This window comes from Melospiza melodia, chromosome Z, assembly GCF_035770615.1.
Source record: "Melospiza melodia melodia isolate bMelMel2 chromosome Z, bMelMel2.pri, whole genome shotgun sequence".
In the NCBI taxonomy this organism is placed as follows: Eukaryota; Metazoa; Chordata; class Aves; order Passeriformes; family Passerellidae; genus Melospiza; species Melospiza melodia.
The window spans coordinates 51,930,003-51,936,780 of record NC_086226.1 but is presented as its reverse complement, the minus strand read 5'-3'; positions in this window follow the sequence as shown (position 1 = coordinate 51,936,780).

The window sequence follows — 6,778 nt, the reverse complement described above, 5'->3', positions numbered from 1 at the left end:
ACATCAGTACATCCCTTGCCGACATCTGTTACCTGGGAGAAAACACTATCCAGCACCAGGTAACATCACAATGGGCCATCCTCACCCAGTGCTCTCTCCAGGAGCGCTGTGGCCCAAGAACACGTGTCTGGGGTTACTGTAGTGCCACTGCCAACTCCACCCCTCTGCTTCTTACCGGTGTTTCATACCTGCCACCGAGGCCCCATCCCTGTGTTTCAAAGCCCCATCAGGTCTCTATGGCCGGGGCAGACATTTCCAGGCATATCTGGCAACTCACACCTCCCCGAAAAGCTACAAGACAAAGCCAGCAAAATGTCTATGAGACTGACAGCTGCTGGTGGCACTCACACAAGAACTTCATCAAGCTCACATCCACTTGCAGCTTCTCAGGGCACCCAGGCAGTGACAGCTGTGGAAATGTGAAGAGGCCACCAAAGGCTGAGTCTCTCTTCCTCTGCCTTACCTCAGGTAATTCTCTCCAGACTAAGTGGGAATTCACGTTTAGCAGCTTCCAAACAGGTGGATATGACAGTTTGTGTGCAAATGGGTGAATCAATTTTATTTCAAAATAAAAAAATCTCTGCTCCTTGCTTCAAACTTTGAAACGTTATTGTGATTTGTTTATTCAGTTTTCATAGAGGTTTTGAGATACTCAGAATGTCCCAGAAGGCTTCTAAACTCCGCCTAGAGACCAACAGTGTAATATGATCTATATAGATTACCTACCATATCGCATAGCCATCGTCCTTGCTCACACAGGATGGGGTGGGGAGCAGATTGCTTTCAAGAGGTTAAAGCTGTTCCATTTATATGCAAGTACACTGTCCTACAGGGAGTTTACTATTACAGGCCTCTTTCTATTTATATGTTCCCAGAATCTTAGTTTCCCTGAGACTTTCAATACAAGTTGCCTCATGCCATTAAGAAAATGCAGACTTTTTGATGCATTACATTACCAAAAGCCATCCTCTAATTTTATTGTATATTTATAACTTGCTATATGTGCAACATGGCCGCAAAGAAAATAAAAGAATGGAAACAAATGAAGTAAAAGAGGTATGTAATACAAAGAAGTATGTAATATCAATGATTACTCTTCCCTTGCCCTGAGTATTCTGTAAACCACGTAAAAAAAATCACATCAAGTAATGCATTCTTACCAAAAATCAAAGGAATACTTTAGGCTGCAAGAAAGAAGAACAGCTCAAAAAGGGGATACACAGATTGTAGAATTTGAAGTCATGGTGGCTTTGGTGGCCCTGTGAGCTAAGAGGAGCAGGTACCGTTTTCCTGTTTCCAGGTTTCTTTAGGCTCTGTTGCAGAAAAAACTGGAGCACAATTTAGATCAGATTAGAACAGAAGGATTTTATCACTACAGCTATAGGAGAAAACAGAATGGCAGAGTGACCACTGCTGCTGTAAGAACTCTGTCTGAAGGAGAAAAACACAGAGCTGATAACACCCGACATGCAGGTTATACAACTCCTTCTTTGTCAAAACTGTGTCAGATAAGCAGGATCTGGTAGGTTAAAACAGAGATTTAATTCCTTCAGATAAGTAGGGTCTATGCAGTACATCTGTTTACAAATTATCTACTCCTCTTATGAATAATCCACTCCTTTGTAAATAAACTCTGCTGACTGGCAAGACCCTTAGCTGCAAATGTGTCTTAAGTAGGGAGACTGGTAGAGGCCTATAAGACATTAACTATTTTGCTTCCACAACACTGGATGAATTTCTTTTTTCCTACTTTCTAAAGCCAGGCATATCAGTGAATGTAAAATGAAGTCATTTTAGCTATACATATTACGCCAGCAACCCTGAAGCCTGCAACATGAACAAAATGTAGGCAGGAAGCTAAGAAACAGAAAACTCCATTTGTGCATCAACTGATATTGAAAAAAATATAAATGTTTTAGCTAAATCACAATATTGCCCATAGATCTAATGATTTCTATTTTTGTGAAAGGATAATTTCTATTATTGTGAAAGGATGTGTTTATCTAGTAAAAACATGGACACTAAAGGATGTAAAACAGTTTATTGTGAATTTTTCCCCTCTCTTCTATATAAAAGAGGAAAGAGAAATGAGATTGGAATTTAAATGAGAAAAAAACATAAACTGTGAAATAGTAATACATTACAGAAATTCAAATAAATTTGGGTTTTTTGCTTGTTTTTTTTTCTTTTACTTTGGTAAGGGAGACTTACAAGGATAATTTGAACTGTTAGTAGATAAAATCTGGAAACTTTTCAAAGATTATAGTTAGAATAATTTTATAGTTTCTCTGGAGAAAATTGATCGTGCTCATGGTTTAGTTTTCCTTCAGTAAAAATACAGTGTTTTCTGGCTTTACCAGAATCATCTTTCATCACTCCAGCCAGTGGAGCCAGCAAGGGGAAGAAAAATTAATTTCCCAGGCAGTTGTATTATGTCAGACCTGTTACTGACTTCTACAAGACAAACAGTAAGCCATGCTAATTTTTAACTTCATCAGAGTAGGTAAAGCTTACCTAGATAGACACAAGAGGTCCCTAGTTTTCCCAATACATGCTTTGTAGTCAACTTCACCAACTCAAGCCTGCAATCCATTTCTGTTTTCTTAAGCTGTTTCAATTTTTTTCATTTTGTGTTTGGCCCTAACAGCTAACAAATTTCTTTCTCTTGGAAGAAACATGTCCCATGATGTTCTTGATCTGACATTATTTGTCCACATTAAACTAACCTGAAAAAAATTGTCTATCAAAATTATAACAACTGGTATAAATTCAGAATTCATAAAATGAAAACCCATTTATGATGCTTATTACAGATACAGATAAAGCAAGTCTGACCTTGCCTTATGTCCTGGTCTCAGCCAGGGTATAGTTAATTAATTTCCTCTCAGCAGCTGCTGAAATGCTGTGTTTTGATTTCAGAATGAGGATGATGTTGATAACACATGATGTTTTGGGTTTACTAAGACATGTTTATCCTGAGTCAAGGACTTATTTTTCCTTGTCTCATGCCCTGTCTCTGAGGATATCCACAAAAGAAACTGGGAGGGAGCGCAGCTGGGACAGGTGGTCCAAAGTCCCCAAAGGGATATTCCACACCAGAGGATGTCAGGCCCAGTGTGTAAACTGGGGGAGTTGCCCAGAAGGGGGAGGGATGATCAGGGCTCAGGAGCAGGATCTGGCATCAGCCAGTGTGTTGTGAGTGATTGATTTGTGCATCACTTGTTTTTTTCCCTTTTTATTATCATGACTATATACCATTGTTACTGCATTTTGCTTTATTTTTTCTTATTAAATCATTCTTGTCTCAGTATACAAGTTTTACTTTGAGTCTCCTCCCCAGGAGGAGGGGACATTGGAGGCTAGAGGGGACATTGAGCAAGGGGCAGCCTGTGGGTCAGGGATTGTGGCTGCCATCCGTGCCCTGGCAGCAGGGTCAGCAGAGAGCGGGCGCTGGGACCCGCTGGGCTGAAAGCACAGCAGCTGGGAGAAAGAGGAGCATGTGGAGATGGAAGAAGAACAGGAGGAGCAAAGGGGACCTTAGGGTGATTTGCTCCAAGTTGAAAGGGTCTGAGCAGGCCTTTGGTCCTTGGTAGAGTCCACCATAATTTTTCTCCTGAGTGTAAAATAAATTAGTAGCTGATCTTCTCAGTCAAAGTAGGTCCTGTGCATCTGCAGGCCTCATGCACAAAGTACAGTATGCTGTAGGGGCCCCCAAATGAAGCAAGCCAACTTTTCAACTGAATGGTGTAGATAGACACCGTGCTAAACTATCATTAGGAATATGTTACTTTGAAACACAGTCAAAGTACACAATTCTAACCTGAAATGTTAGAATTATTTATGAGTACTTAGTCCTGGAAGCTTCATTTCTGTTTTTTTCCATTTTCCCAATTGTATTTCAGAAAACTATAGGGGCTTGAAGAGTTTTCAAATTAATCCATATTTTAAAAATGTGGAACGCCATTAGTTTGTTGGTGCTGTAAAACACACCTACATTACAGCAAGGACAAAAACTTGTACAGAGTAATTGATATATTGCAGTGATAATTGCAATATAAAAAACTTGTACAGAGTAATTGATATATTGCCTACTCCTATAGAAAAGCCTCCATGCAGTGCCTAACCTCGGGCACTTGGGGGTGTCTTCTGACAAAACACGTCTTCGACTTTCTACAGCACAGTTAAAATGTGCCAGCAGTAGCTCTCTACAGTAAGGATCACTGATGTCACATGGGAGTTTCCTCTGATTCTATCAAGTAAACAGTCCCTGAATCCAGCTACATCTGGCCTCTTGTTTCCACACTAGATTGCCACTGATGTGCTGAGGATGTATCTGATCAGCAGGGGATGTCCCAGCATACTTCTCATGGGGCATGGGATCAGGGGCCTTCTCTGCATGTTGCTTTTTCCTTCAGAAAGCCCTGACAGCAGTACTTCTGGCTTTGTATGTGTCCCCTGTAAAAGTGCTTAGCACATACTAGGCCTATTTTTCTTCATGGATCATCCAGCCCTTATGCAGTTTCCCATTCTTGTATCTTCCTTTGTTGTAGGAGAGGCCAAACACACCCGGGGGTGGCTGGGCACCGCAACGGCTCCCCAGGAAGGTGGTCACAGCCTGTCAGAGCTCAAAAAGTGTTTGGACAATGCTGTCAGGCACATGGTGTGACTCATGTGGTGTCCTGTGCAGGGCTGACAGCTGGACTGAATGATCCTTCTGCGTCCTTCCAGCTTGGTGTATTCTTTGATTCTGTGATCTGGTAGCCCAGTTGTCTGACAGGTGTGTGCTCCTGTGTTGCTGTCCTCAAAGGACTCTGGCTGCATACTTGTGAATTTATTGTCATTACTTAGCTCTATGACACAAGTTAGTGCCCCTTCATTTTTGTTAGTGTTTCTTTTAAGACTGATATAATGAGGTACTTGTTCAAGAGCAACAAAACCCAAGGAAAAATATAATTAGACCTAAGTGGAATATTCTTCCAGCCACAAACCAACTGAAAACAAATAATTTCAATTCTAACTTCATCTATGCTATTAATTTAAACAACCTAAAAAAACATTTCTTCTGTTTCCCTGAAAAGGTGAATTCCTTTTAATTTCCGCATTACTTAAAATTAATGTTCCTTCTGTGTCACGTGTACCAGGTGCATTTTCTTTAAGAGATTGTTGGTTTGTAGGTACCTGCTGAAATACTGGGTAATTTTCTCAGTTTACAATTTGCTCTGCTTTTTTATGAGATGTTACTGCTGTCCTTTATTTTTGTCTCGGGCCTTAAATGTCATATCTACACCAAAGCCTTCATACTGTTAAAAAATAGACTCATATTTATAATCAAGTAAAGTTTTAATTCCATAATTTCTTCCTCTACAGAAAATAGTTTTGAATCTGTGTTCTTCCCAATGCATTCAAATACTTGAAAGTCAGAGTAATATCTTGATTTAACTAGCAATCTATTAAAAAAGCCTATGTTTCCAAACTTGCAGAAGATCTAAATTGCCGCTGTCGGTAGCAAAAGGTCTTGAGGAGGGGCAGGGGAAAGGGAAAGAAAAAAAAAGAAGGAAAAAAAAGAAAGAAGGGTTTGTCAATACTAGGTGGCAAGATAAAACCATAAATACACAGAAATTCTTTGCTGTTTACACCTCATACCTCCAGGACCTCCCAGCATGGCTCAGCCTGTCTGGTAACAACCCCCACTGCATTTACAGGGATGTCACTGCTGAGCTCAATGTAACAGTAGTTGGTGAGAGGTTTTGTCATGTATGTCATGAAACAGAGACTTGGCTTGAAGGATATAAGAAGATACCTATGTCACGGATATAACTTCCAGCCTATAGCAAAATCTGCTGAATGCAATATACCAACAGCAGATGAAGGAAAACATGATGCATTTAATGGTAAAATGAAAGACAGGAACATTACATAGATATTAGTTTGGAAAGGGCAGAACTGTCCTTCTTTACATTTTCTTTATCTTTAAATGAGTATATCATAAATTCTCCTGTGGTTATAAAAGGGTCAAGGACATGATCTGATGGCCAAACCTTTCCATGGAAAGGAGGACCATTTATAATTTAAGGTGTAGGAGAAAATACTGCTACACATATTTAAATCCATCTTCCAAAGTAAGTACGTCCTTTGCATGAGTAGCGTGCAAAGGACACAAGATTGAGATACAGACTTCCTTGAGCAAATGAATTTGTATTTGAAAAAAAAAAAGAAAAAAAATCTCAGGCTATTTTAGGAGATCAGAAAAGTCATGAAAAACAGCTGTGAAAGGCAGTCCAGGATGGTCACAACAAGATCTCAAAGTAACTTGTATAAAATCAATCTGAAATTGTGATGCATTCGGTTAATTTGGCTTATACTGCAAAAGCTTTCCTAAGTCTCTCTTGGCTTGGAGGCTGGCCAGGTCACCAAGGCCACCATGTACCCACACTGAGAGGACGTTGTCTGTGCAGACCCAAAGGACAAGGAAAACAGCACTATGCTTCTTGTGCTGTGGTTTTCTGAAAGCAAGATTTACCAGAGGGGAAACAGGAGGATGTATCAGCTTGCTCATGTGGTAAAAAGCAGACAGTTATGAAATGGGACAACCTGGTAAAAGCCAAGTCGGACATTGAGAAGCTGTGGAGATGCCAGAGTATGTGCCCTGCACAGAAGTTAAATTATTGCCCAAAATCACTGGAGGTGTTTATCTACTAACCTTTAAAAAGGCTTTAGATTTTAAAGACAAAACTTGTCAGAAAATTTTATAGGGTAATTGATATATTGCATATATGCA